Source organism: Urtica dioica, chromosome 1 (genome assembly GCF_054948205.1).
Source record: "Urtica dioica subsp. dioica isolate 48M chromosome 1, U.dioica_male_clone48M_v1_H2, whole genome shotgun sequence".
Lineage (NCBI taxonomy): Eukaryota > Viridiplantae > Streptophyta > Magnoliopsida > Rosales > Urticaceae > Urtica > Urtica dioica.
The window spans coordinates 54477794-54490267 of NC_142756.1; the positions used below are offsets into that span (position 1 = coordinate 54477794).

The 12474-nt window shown below is 43.6% G+C and overlaps 1 long non-coding RNA gene across 1 annotated transcript; it reads right to left on the reverse strand.

Annotated features, from left to right (window-relative positions):
• Nucleotides 1-278: 278 nt before the first annotated feature.
• On the reverse strand, nt 279-5335 carry LOC149408131 (uncharacterized). Its single transcript, XR_016301676.1, has 3 exons — nt 5030-5335; nt 3663-3786; nt 279-465 (listed from the first exon to the last, which is right to left on the reverse strand). It is a non-coding gene; the product is annotated as an uncharacterized LOC149408131 (long non-coding RNA).
• Between the last annotated feature and the right edge of the window lie 7139 nt (nt 5336-12474).

The window sequence follows — 12474 nt, forward strand, 5'->3', positions numbered from 1 at the left end:
TATTATAGATAAGGCTATCTTAAACATCAGCTGACTTATAAGTAAGTAAGTTAGTGTATGTACGACCACAAGTCTACAGAAACGGCTCAACCTAGGCTCTGATACCAAAAATTCTGTCACGACCCGCGAGTCTTAGCTCGCCTACGAGCCGCGGCAGAGATCTTCGTATCTTACTTAACATAAATAAAATTCATAAAAACCTTGGTGGAAGCGCTTCCGGAAAACATTTTCTAGAAAACTTTTAAAATATTTACATAAACGTCTCAAAACTATGGGCGAATTTTTCGTTTTTTCTACAACATACTATTTAAAACTTTACAAACAAAAAGACTCGTCTCTTTTTAAAAACAAAACAGACTCATTCGCCCTTGACTTAGCCACAGGTCGGCAGCCGTACATACACACGCCTACTTACTTACCGGTTTCGCTGATGCTCTGCTCAATCTTCTTTAGCCCTTCCTTTATCTACAATATCAAGATAATAACTGTGAGTCGAAAGACTCAGTAAGCGGATATCTACATATCTAATGCACAATACACATAACACATAAACAATACATAACATGAGATCATATCTTTTCATAACTTGCGGAAGTATCGTCTTAGGTCCCGATTGTTGGAATCGATCTAGGGTTTGAGAAAATAATTAACGCTTCGTTAAGCGGCGGAATTTTAAAATTTTTCTTTTACAAGTAAAACAGTTTTTACTAACCTAGACAAGTGCAAGTACATGTAATTAAAAACCAATATGAGTTATGAAGTTTACTAACCTTTCTTGAAGCTTGAACCTTGTAGAAGCTTTTGGAAAGTTGCAACGCTCGTCTCCCCTCGCAGCACGTCTCTCTTTCTTTCCTCGGCACCTCGAGCAACCATGAAAGTTTCTATCACTAAATCACTCGAAAAGAAGGAATCAGTGAGTGGGCATTTTTAAACACTACGACTTAAGAACGAGTCTCGAAGTCGCAGAGCTAAACACTAGGTCGAGTGAGGACCTAGGTGCCAAGACAAGAAATAATCGAAAATAAACTAGAGAGAGAGAGAGAGAGGATTTTCGGCCAAGTTCTAGAGAGAGAGTCTCTCAAATCTCTTAAACTTGGATGAATGAAATGTGAGGAAATGAGGCTCCTATTTATAGGAGAGGTCTCACCTTCAATAAGGTAGTTTCCTCTTCTATAGAATATCACATATTCATGAGCAATTTCCTCTTTTTTCCCTTTGAGACACTCGGCCAACTCAAGGCTTCTAGAAGCCTTGATTTGTTTCCAATTTTGTTCAAGGCCTTGCCTTGTCTCTCACTTGGCCGATTCCCACTTTCCTCTTGGAGGAAATTTGTTTCCTCTTTTTCTTTTGGCAAGTATCTAAATACATTTATGCACAAAATAAACTCTCCTATTTCTCTATTAGGGTAGGCGCCCAAGTCTCTCTAGAAGGAGCTTCTAGAAGCTTCTTCATTTGTTCATGACAACATGAGAAAGGCCCATTAAGAATTTTCAATAAAATTCTTATGAAATGAAATTAATTCACAAGGCCCAGTTAATCATATTATGGCCGAGTGACATTAAGTCATCAAATGAACTTGTCAAAATTTATTGACATCCATTTCATCCTTATGTCTCAAAAGACAAAAATACCCTTTCGACAATTTTCGTTCTTGTTTTGACTTAGCTTCCAGTTTAACTATTCCTATCGATGTGATTCGTGACAGTGACCTCATGGACCCAAATGAACAAAGCTTGAGCTAAACACTTGGACTCAAAAGTTCACAAACCTTTTCCAAGTTTAGCTTAATGCCAACTGACTCCACTAAAGAGCTGACACTGAAAATCTCTCGGTTCAAATGAATTTATTTTCTACTCAAGAATTCGACCTAATTATGATGAGCGGATCCACTGAATATTATCTATGTTTACCCTTCATGAATGTCATCAGCTAGTCGGGATTTACTAAATTACCATTTTACCCTTCTAGCTGTTATTTCCTCAACTCCTTTGTCGCTTGTGAATAAGTTAGAAACAATGTATTGACGAGGAGCTAACAAGTCACATTGTTTCATCCAAAAGAGTCAGGACTCAATTTGGACACTGGCCAGTTCATTTATTCACACTCCAAGGAACAAAGCATGAGGTGACATACATTGCATTCCAGCAATCTTGTACATGAATTCCATATCTATGAGAACTTCACAAAGTTACTCATGACAGACTCACAACTTAGTACTTCACCAGTAGGCCTTGTTCGGAATCACATAGTGAGTCCGAACATTGACTTTCTCAAATGAGAATACTAAGGTGTGAAATGGCATGTCTCATTTCAGGATTAAGGTAAGCATGATGCAATTCATACATAGTGACTTCGAGACATAAGAGGTTAAATGGTTTGTTCTTATTTTGTCTCTAGAAGTGCACTGGTCAATTCAGTACCTTCGGAAGATACCTAGAAGAACTATAGAGTCTCCAACTCTCAATGCCTCATAACCAGACATCATAGATTCTTCTAACAATCATACTGAGGTCAATAGTCCTTTGACCCTAAGATTGCGAATATATCGTTTTAAGCAAACTACGAAGAGTTTGTTCATGCAAATCTACATTTGTCTCTTCGTAAGTTGTTAAGTTTGTTTATGGACTAAAAGACTAAGGTTTTATCATAAAGCTTCAGACAAGGAAGATTGAATGAACGTTTCAACTTTATTAATGAATAGATAGGCAATTACAAGCTAGAGTCTTCATGAGACTTTATTACATCAAATGTACAAAATAAAGACTACAACTCTTCTTGTGGGCACCATTGACAACACCGATAAATCCACCTTACTTGAGAATCAATCGGCTTAGGTCCCGATAGATTCATCCTGCTTAGGAATCACTCAGCTTAGGTCCCGAGAGATTCATCTTACTTAAGAATTCACCAGCTTAGGTCCCGGTGATTCACATCATAACATTCTTTTATCATAATCTATGGAATTACCAGCTTAGGTCCCGATAACTCCTCTTACTTGAGAATATGCCAGCTTAGGTCCCGGCAATTCCCATCATACAATACATTTCCTTCTCGGGATCCCTTAATGATATCCGCACGACACATGTCTTATTGGCGCCAGACATGAGGGTGCACAGTCTCCTGCCTAATCCCCATGTGGTACCAGCACGAAGCATAATAGGTACCTGCTAACAAGGGGTATATGTCGGAGGCGGTACCATTCTATGTTTTCTCTTTAATTAACTTAACATGAGAGACTGCTTAATTCGGGTTTAATCCCGATCTTACCATATATTCTTTTCGCTTATTAACTCGTGACTTATAAGATCTTGAGATGCGACTCCCAAAGATCCTATCATAATATTATCGCTTTTGAATACGAGTCTTAACTTCAGTCTCTCATAATCCAGTTCACTAGGACTGGATCTCTGGAAGGTGGCTAACTAAACACATAGCAAAGGCTCGGGTTCCTAGTTACCTCTAGCCATTTTTGTTAGCCGGACTAATTCCGTTTCCCAATTCGTTAGCGGCTTAAAGCCCTTAATCTTGATAGTGAATTGTCTTTTGGTTTATCTTACTCTTGCTTACTAGAAAGCATATAGAAAATGCACGTACAATATATGTATATATATAAAGATATATATAATATTTCTCGATATTGTAGGTGCCTAAAATCCACTTACCCGGATAACGATTCTTTCGAATCCTGAATTCTTCTCTTCCAGATAAAAGGATTCTTCTTAACTTCACGTATAACCCAGTCCTCGTAAGCTTCTCCTGCTAATCCTGATAGCACTCTGGACTTATCTATCGAAGAGAAAGATCGAACATCGAGCATACTCAGTATCTCGTCCATTGATCTACTAATGTACCTACTTCTACTGAAAAGAGAGCTCATATAAAACGTATTCAAAACGTTCTCCTAGTCACGCTACTCAGAGCGTCTAAAAAAACAAACATCAGGGAATACATGACAGAACAGAGACGGGAAAGAATCGACGCCTAAGAACTTAACAACTTCCCTGATCTAGGCTAAGAAACACCCCGCTATTCGACCACCTATTCTTTTGACGGGACAAAGCCCATTGCTTAGGATAGGTTCCCGAAGGTCGAAACTAAAAGAAAAGAACGTATAAAGAAACTCTTACTAACAATCTATAGAATACGTAAGTTATATGAAAATAACTCAAACCGACACTTCTCAAATGTGGTTTAGAAAATATTTTATGACTTGTCTCTTTTTATTGACAAGTTATAACGTTTGAGAACGTAAATAAAACATTTCTTGTTGATATTCTTTTTCCAAATTAAAAGAGTCGAGCTTATAGTCGAACTCGATTTTTAATACGTAATTAAGATAAATATACTAAATAATTACGTGAATAATCAACGAGTTTAATAATGACACATATTAATTTATTTTTCTTACTAACTTATATTAAACGAGCTTAATTACAAAACATACATATTGATATTATATCGCAATTCTCATAATCTAGAACGACCCAACAAAAATAATTATAGGTTCGCACTAGCACGAGTCGAGACTCGGGAAATTTCGACTCGCTAACACCGGGCAGAGACTGCCATAAACAGCCCCCTGAGAGCCGCCACAGCGTTGTTGCCGTCCTCGGCCCAACAGCTCGTCCCAACCGAGCCGATGAACCTCGCTGACCAGCCCTGCTCCGTCGTCACCCGCGCAGCAGCTCTGACACTCTTGGACAGCGCCCTCGCCGTCCCGAACCGCTGCCCCGAGACCTATGCCGCCCACCTAGACCGAGATTAACACTAAACACAACTCGCAACAATATCACAAAAAATAACAATAACTCGTCCAAAGAAACCCAAAAGAACTAATCTCAGTCACACGGCCAGAACCAAAACCACACGGCCAAGACTTAATCCACAACCAAACCCGTCCAAAACCAAGAACACCACCATAATCAGAGGAATCATCACCGAAATCCTAACTCACAACCAAAAGCCCCAATTCCAAATAACAGAACCCTAAATCAGATTCAATTAAAATTGGGGTGAAGAATCCCTTTACCTAGCCTGAAGAATCGAATCACCCAGATGAAATCCCTCCTCCTCTCACCGGCGATTCCTCTCAGTCCGGCGTCCTCGGCGGCGCTCGCTCCTTCTCGTCCGCGCGCAGGTGGCGCTAGGGCTCGGTGGCTGGCTGGATGGCGCGCGCACGGAGCTGGGGTTACGGGCTGGTGCTGGTGGTCACGTTCCTCTCCCTCGGTCGGTCTCCTTCTCAGTCTCGCTCACTCGCTCTCTAGCTCTCTTCTGCTCTCTCTCGGCCTTTCTCTTCCCCGAGCTCTGTCTCTCGGCTATCTCTCCTTCTTCTTCTTTTTCCTTTCTTTCTCTCGCTCGTGTGCTTTCTTTCTTTTTTTTTTCGCGTGGGTTTGCTCGCTCTTTTGGGCTGGTGGGTTTTGTTTTTCTTTTGGTGGATGCACTTAGTTTTACTCGGCCATGAAAACTTAATGGCAAAGTAATTGACCAAGTTATGTGTTGTGTTGGCAAGGGTAAACCATGACACATGTGTGATGACGAGGCAAGCTCAAACTTATCCTTTTAATTACAATCCAACATCTTTTTCTTGTTTCCTTTCAAATGGGTCCCTTAAAATTGTTACAACCACGTCCTTTTCATATAATTATTTAATTAAATCCATCACCGAACGGATTATAATTATATGATTCGAACCGAGAATTTTCTCGTTCGTTCTCGAATAATTTAAATATATTTAAGGTTTCTCGGAATTAATTCTCGTCCTTCATAATTTATTTCTTAAATTAATTTCCGGAATGTTTCCTCGGAATTAATTTATTAATCGAGTTAAACTCGATAATTCCTTTATTTATTCCGAGATTTCCATAACCTTAATATATTTAAAATTAATTCGATAAATCCATTGGAGTATAATTCACTCGAAAATTTAGTTGTAACAACGGAAACTCGTTATTTACTTCCAAATCTCCAAATACGAGTGACGCAGAAGCTTGTCCTTACAGAAGGCCTTTGCGGAAACCACGCCGTTGGAAGGTCCCTCGCGCTAAAAGCGCTTCGGCAAGGCTATTTCTGGCAAACAATGAAAAAAGACGCCTACGACTGGGCGAGAAAGTGCGACAAGTGTCAACGTTTCTCCAACGTTCCACGACAGCCGCCATCTCCCCTAAGTAGCATCGTTGTTCCACGCCCCTTCACAAAATGGGCCGTAGATATTATCGGAAAGCTTCCCAAAGCTCCGAGACAATACGAATACGCCATCATCGCTATCGACTACTTTACCAAGTGGGTCGAAGCCGAGCCTCTGGCCAGGATCACCGAGGCCAACACTACGAACTTCATATAGAAGTCCATAATATGCCGCCACGGCATCCCCGCGTCAATCGTGACCGATAACGGTGCGCAAATCGACAACGCGAGGGTTAGAGAGATCTGCGCCCAACTAGGGATAAGCAAGACATTCTTATGGGCCTATCGAATGACCGTTTGAAACGCCACCGGAGAGACCCCCTTCTCCCTAGCTTTTGGGGTTGAAGCGGTGGTCCCCGTGGAAGTAGAAGTCCCCACCTATCGGGTTGACACTTTTGACGAAAAAGAAAATGAGGAAGCCATGCGCCTCAAATTGGATCTAATCGACGAGAAAAGATCCGAGATTCTCACCAGACTCGCTGCACAAAAACGAAAGGTCGTGAGATACTACAACGCCAAAGTCAAAAGGCGGATCTTCGCCGTCGGCAGCCTTGTACTCAGACGCGTGTTCCAAAACACCCAAGTGCAAGGCGCCGGAGTCCTAGGCCCAAATTGGGAAGGACCGTACAAAGTCCGACAAGTCATAAACGACGGGACCTACTACATCGAGCACACGGACGGAACTCCAATCCGGCACCCGTGGAACGCCGAACACTTGAGGCAATACCATCAGTGATCAAGCCCCCCCCCCCCCTTTTATTGCTCTGTTTTCCCTTATTCAATAAAGGCCTATGTGCCACTGTTCAAGGATGTTACCTGTCAGCAAAAATAAATAAAAAATAAAGTTTGCGGTCTCTTTTACCCACTTGAAAAAAAAAGTTTTTATTCATCATGGACGTACAAGAATTCACAGCCAAAAAAAAAAGAAAAAAAAAGAGAGGTAAAAACCTTAAGCTCCCCACTTCCAGGAAGAGGCTTAGGTCGACCTAACTCGGCGAGCTCGGTCGCTCACCAGAGCAAGCTCAACGAGGCCGGCATCGAGTCGAGCTCGCTCCTCGAGCCCAGTTCGCTCCTCAAGTCGAGTTCGCTCCTTGAGTCGAGCTCAAGTTCGCTCCTCAAGTCGAGTTCGCTCCTTGAGTCGAGCTCAAGTTTGCTCTTCGAGTCAAGCTCGCTCTTCCAGTCGAGCTTGCTCCTCGAGCGCAGTTCGCTCCTCAAGTCGAGTTCGCTCCTTGAATCGAGCTCAAGTTCGCTCTTCGAGACGAGCTCGCTCCCCCAGTCGAGCTCGCTCCTCGAGCGCAGTTCGCTCCTCAAGTCGAGTTCGCTCCTTGAGTCGAGCTCAAGTTCGCTCTTCGAGACAAGCTCGCTCCCCCAGTCGAGCTCGCACCTCGAGCACAGTTCGCTCCTCAAGTCGAGTTCGCTCCTTGAGTTGAGCTCAAGCTCGCTCTTCGAGTCGAGCTTGTTGGAATTGATCTAGGGTTTAAGAAAAAGATTAAACGCTTCGGGAAGCGGCAGAATTTTAAAAAATTTCTTTTCAAGTAAAAACAGTTATTACTAACCTAGACAAAGAAGCAAGTACATGTAATTAAAAATCAATATGAGCTAAGAGTTTACTAACCTTTCTTGAAGCTTGAACTTTGAAGAAGATTTTGGAAAGTTTGCAACGCTCGTCTCCCCTCGCAGCACGTCTCTCTTTCTTTCCTCGGCACCTCGAGCAACCACGATAGTTTCTATCACTAAATCACTCGAAATAAAAGGAATCAGTGAGTGAGCACTTTTAAACACTACGACTTAAGAACAAGTATTGAAGTCGCAGAGCTAAACACTAGGTCGAGTGAGGACCAAGGTGCCAAGACAAGAAAAATCGAAAATAAACTAGAGAGAGAGAGAGAGGATTTTCGGCCACAAGTTCTAGAGAGAGAGTCTCTCAAATCTCTTAAACTTGGATGAATGAATTGTGAGGAAATGAGGCTCCTATTTATAGGAGAGGTCTCACCTTCAATAAGGTAGTTTCCTCTTCTATAGAATATCACATATTCATGAGCCAATTTCCACTTTTTCCCTTTGAGACACTCGGCCAACACAAGGCTTCTAGAAGCCTTGATTTGTTTCCAATTTTGTTCATGGCTTGCCTTTTTTCTCAACATGGCCGATTCCCTTATGCATGCATATGCAAATTTTTTTCCTCTTTTTCTTTTGGCAAGTATCTAAATACATTTAGGCATAAAATAAACTCTCTTTCCTTAGGTATGTTGGGTGGCCAACATGTCTCTAGAAGGAGCTTCTAGAAGCTTCTTCATTTATTCATGAGAACATGAAAAAAGGCCCATTAAGAATTTTCAATAAAATTCTTATGAAATGAAATTAATTCACAAGGCCCAATGATCAAGTCATGGCCGAGTGACATTAAGTCATCAAATGAACTTGTCAAAAAATTTATTGACATTCATTTCATCCTCTGTCTCAAAAGAGAAAAATACCCTTTTAACTATTTTCGTTCTCGTTTTGACTTAGCTTCCAGTTTAACTATTCCTATCGATGTGATTCGTGACAGTGACCTCATGGACCCAAATGAACAAAGCTAGAGCTAAACACTTGGACTCAAAATTTCACAAACCTTTTCCAAGTTTAGCTTAATGCCAACTGACTCCACTAAAGAGCTGACACTGAAAATCTCTCGGTTCAAATGAATTTATTTTCTACTCAAGAATTCGACCTAATTATGATGAGCGGATCCACTGAATATTATCTATGTTTACCCTTCATGAATGTCATCAGCTAGTCGGGATTTACTAAATTACCATTTTACCCTTCTAGCTGTTATTTCCTCAACTCCTTTGTCGCTTGTGAATAAGTTAGAAACAATGTATTGACGAGGAGCTAACAAGTCACATTGTTTCATCCAAAAGAGTCGGGACTCAATTTGGACACTGGCCAGTTCATTTATTCACACTCCAAGGAACAAAGCACGAGGTGACATACATTGCATTTCAGCAATCTTGTACATGAATTCCATATCTATGAGAACTTCACAAAGTTACTCATGACATACTCACAACTTAGTACTTCACCAATAGGCCCTGTTCGGAATCACATAGTGAGTCCGAACTCTGACTTTCTCAAATGAGAATACTAAGGTGTGAAATGGCATGTCTCATTTCAGGATTAAGGTAAGCATGATGCAATTCATACATAGTGACTTCGAGACATAAGAGGTTAAATGGTTTGTTCTTATCTTGTCTCTAGAAGTGCACTGGTCAATTCAGTACCATCGGAAGATACCTAGAAGAACTATAGAGTCTCTAACTCTCAATGCCTCATAACCAGACATCATAGATTCTTCTAATAATCGTACTGAGGTCAATAGTCCTTTCACCCTAAAATTGCGAATATATCGTTTTAAGCAAACTACGAAGAGTTTGTTCATGCAAATCTACATTTGTCTCTTCGTAAGTTGTTAAGTTTGTTTATGGACTAAAAGACTAAGGTTTTATCATAAAGCTTCAAACAAACAAAGAAAGAATGAATGAACGTTTCAACTTTATTAATGAATAAGCAATTACAAGCAAGAGTCTTCGTAAGACTATATTTCATCAAATGTACACAAATAGACACTACTACTCTTCTTGTGGGCACCATTCAAAACAGAGCTCGCTCCTCGAGTGCAGTTCGCTCCTGAAGTCGAGTTCGCTCCTTGAGTCGAGCTCAAGTTCGCTCTTCAAGACGAGCTCGCTCCTCCAGTCGAGTTCGCTCCTCCAGTCGAGTTCGCTCCTCGAGCTCAAGTTCGCTCCTCAAGTCGAGTTCGCTCCTTGAGTCGAGCTCAAGTTCGCTCTTCGAGACGAGCTCGCTCCTCCAGTCGAGCTCGCTCCTCGAGCGCGTATTGCTCCTCAAGTCGAGTTCGCTCCATGAGTCGAGCTCAAGTTCGCTCTTCGAGTCGAGCTCGCTCCTCCAGTCGAGTTCGCTCCTTGAGTCGAGCTCAAGTTCGCTCCTCAAGTCGAGTTCGCTCCTTGAGTCGAGCTCAAGTTCGCTCTTCGAGACGAGCTCGCTCCTACAGTCGAGCTCGCCCCTCGAGCGCAGTTCGCTCCTCAAGTCGAGTTCGCTCCTTGAGTCGAGCTCAAGTTCGCTCTTCGAGTCGAGCTCGCTCCTCCAGTCGAGCTCGCTCCTCGAGCGCAGTTCGCTCCTCAAGTCGAGTTCGCTCCTTGAGTCGAGCTCAAGTTCGCTCTTCGAGACGAGCTCGCTCCCCCAGTCGAGCTCGCACCTCGAGCGCAGTTCGCTCCTCAAGTCGAGTTCGCTCCTTGAGTTGAGCTCAAGTTCGCTCTTCGTGACGAGCTCGCTCCTCCAGTCGAGCTCGCTCCTAGGGCACAGTTCGCTCCTCAAGTCGAGTTCGCTCCTTGAGTCGAACTCAAGTTCGCTCTTCGAGTCGAGCTCGCTCCTCCAGTCGAGCTCGCTCCTCGAGTGCAGTTCGCTCCTCAAGTCGAGTTCGCTCCTTGAGTCGAGCTGAAGTTCACTCTTCGAGACGAGCTCGCTCCTCCAGTCGAGCTCGCCCCTCGAGCGCAATTCGCTCCTCAAGTCGAGTTTGCTCATTGAGTCGACCTCAAGTTCGCTCTTCGAGTCGAGCTCGCTCCTCCAGTCGAGCTCGCTCCTCGAGCGCAGTTCGCTCCTCAAGTCGAGTTCGCTCCTTGAGTCGAACTCAAGTTCGCTCTTCGAGTCGAGCTCCCTCCTCCAGTCGAGCTCGCTACTCGAGCGCAGCTTGCTCCTCAAGTCGAGTTCGATCCTTGAGTCGTGCTCAAGTTCGCTCTTCGAGACGAGCTCGCTCCTCCAACCGAGCTTGCTCCTCGAAGCGCAGTTCGCTCCTCCAGTCGAGTTCTCTCCTTGAGTCGAGCTCAAGTTCGCTCCTCTAGTCGAGTTCGCTCCTTGAGTCGAGCTCAAGTTTTCTCTTCGAGACGAGCTCGCTCCTCCAGTCGAGCTCGCTCCTCGAGCGCAGTTTGTTCCTCGAGTCGAGTTCGCTCCATGAGTCGAGCTCAAGTTCGCTCTTCGAGTCGAGCTCGCTCCTCCAGTCGAGCTCGCTCCTCGAGCGCAGTTAGCTCCACAAGTCGAGTTCGCTCCTTGAGTCGAGCTCAAGTTCGCTCTTCGAGACGAGCTTGCTCCTCCAGTCGAGCTTGCTCCTCGAGCGCAGTTCGCTATTCAAGTCGAGTTCGCTCCTTGAGTCGATCTCAAGTTCGCTATTCGAGTCGAGCTCGCTCCTCCAGTCGAGCTCGCTCCTCGAGCGCAGTTCGCTCCTCAAGTCAAGTTCGCTCCTTGAGTCGAGCTCAATTTCGCTCCTCAAATCGAACTCGCTCCCTGAGTCTAATTCTCTCCTCGAGTTGAGTTCGCTCCTCGAGTTGAGTTCGCTCCTCGAGTCGAGTTTGCCCCTCAAGTCGAGCTCGCTCCTCGAATCGAGCTCGCCCCTCAAGTCGAGTTCGCTCCTTGAGTCCAAATTCGCTCCTCGAGTCGAGCTCGCTCCCCAAGTCGAGCTCGCTCCTCGAGTCGAGCTCGCTCCTCCAGTCGAGCTCGCTCCTCGAGCGCAGTTCGCTCCTCAAATCGAGTTCACTCCTTGAGTCGAGCTCAAGTTCGCTCTTGTTGGAATCGATCTAGGGTTTGAGAAAAAGTTTAACGCTTCGTTAAGCGGCGGAATTTTAAAAATTTTCTTTTTAAGTAAAACTAGTTTTTACTAACCTAGACAAGAGCATGTGCATGTAAATAAAAACTAATATGAGCTATTAAAGTTACTAACCTTTCTTGAAGCTTGAACCTTGTAGAAGCTTTTGGAAAGTTGCAACGCTCGTCTCCCCTCGCAGCACGTCTCTCTTTCTTTCCTCGGCAACTCGAGCAACCACGAAAGTTTCTATCACTAAATCACTCGAAAAGAAGGAATCAGTGAGTGGGCACTTTTAAACACTACAACTTAAGAACGAGTCTCAAAGTCGCAGAGCTAAAGACTAGGTCGAGTGAGGACCTAGGTGCCAAGACAAGAGAAAACCGAAAATAAACGAGAGAGAGAGAGAAGAGGACTTCGGCCAAGTTCTAGAGAGAGAGTCTCTCAAATCTCTTAAACTTGGATGAATGAATTGTGAGGAAATGAGGCTCCTATTTATAGGAGAGGTCTCACCTTCAATAAGGTAGTTTCCTCTTCTATAGAATATCACATATTCATGAGCAAAATAACCCTTATTTCCCATTCCTCTTAGGCGCCCAAGGCAGCCTTCTAGAAGGCTGGGATTTGTTTCCTTTTTTGTTCCTTGGCTTGCCTTTTAC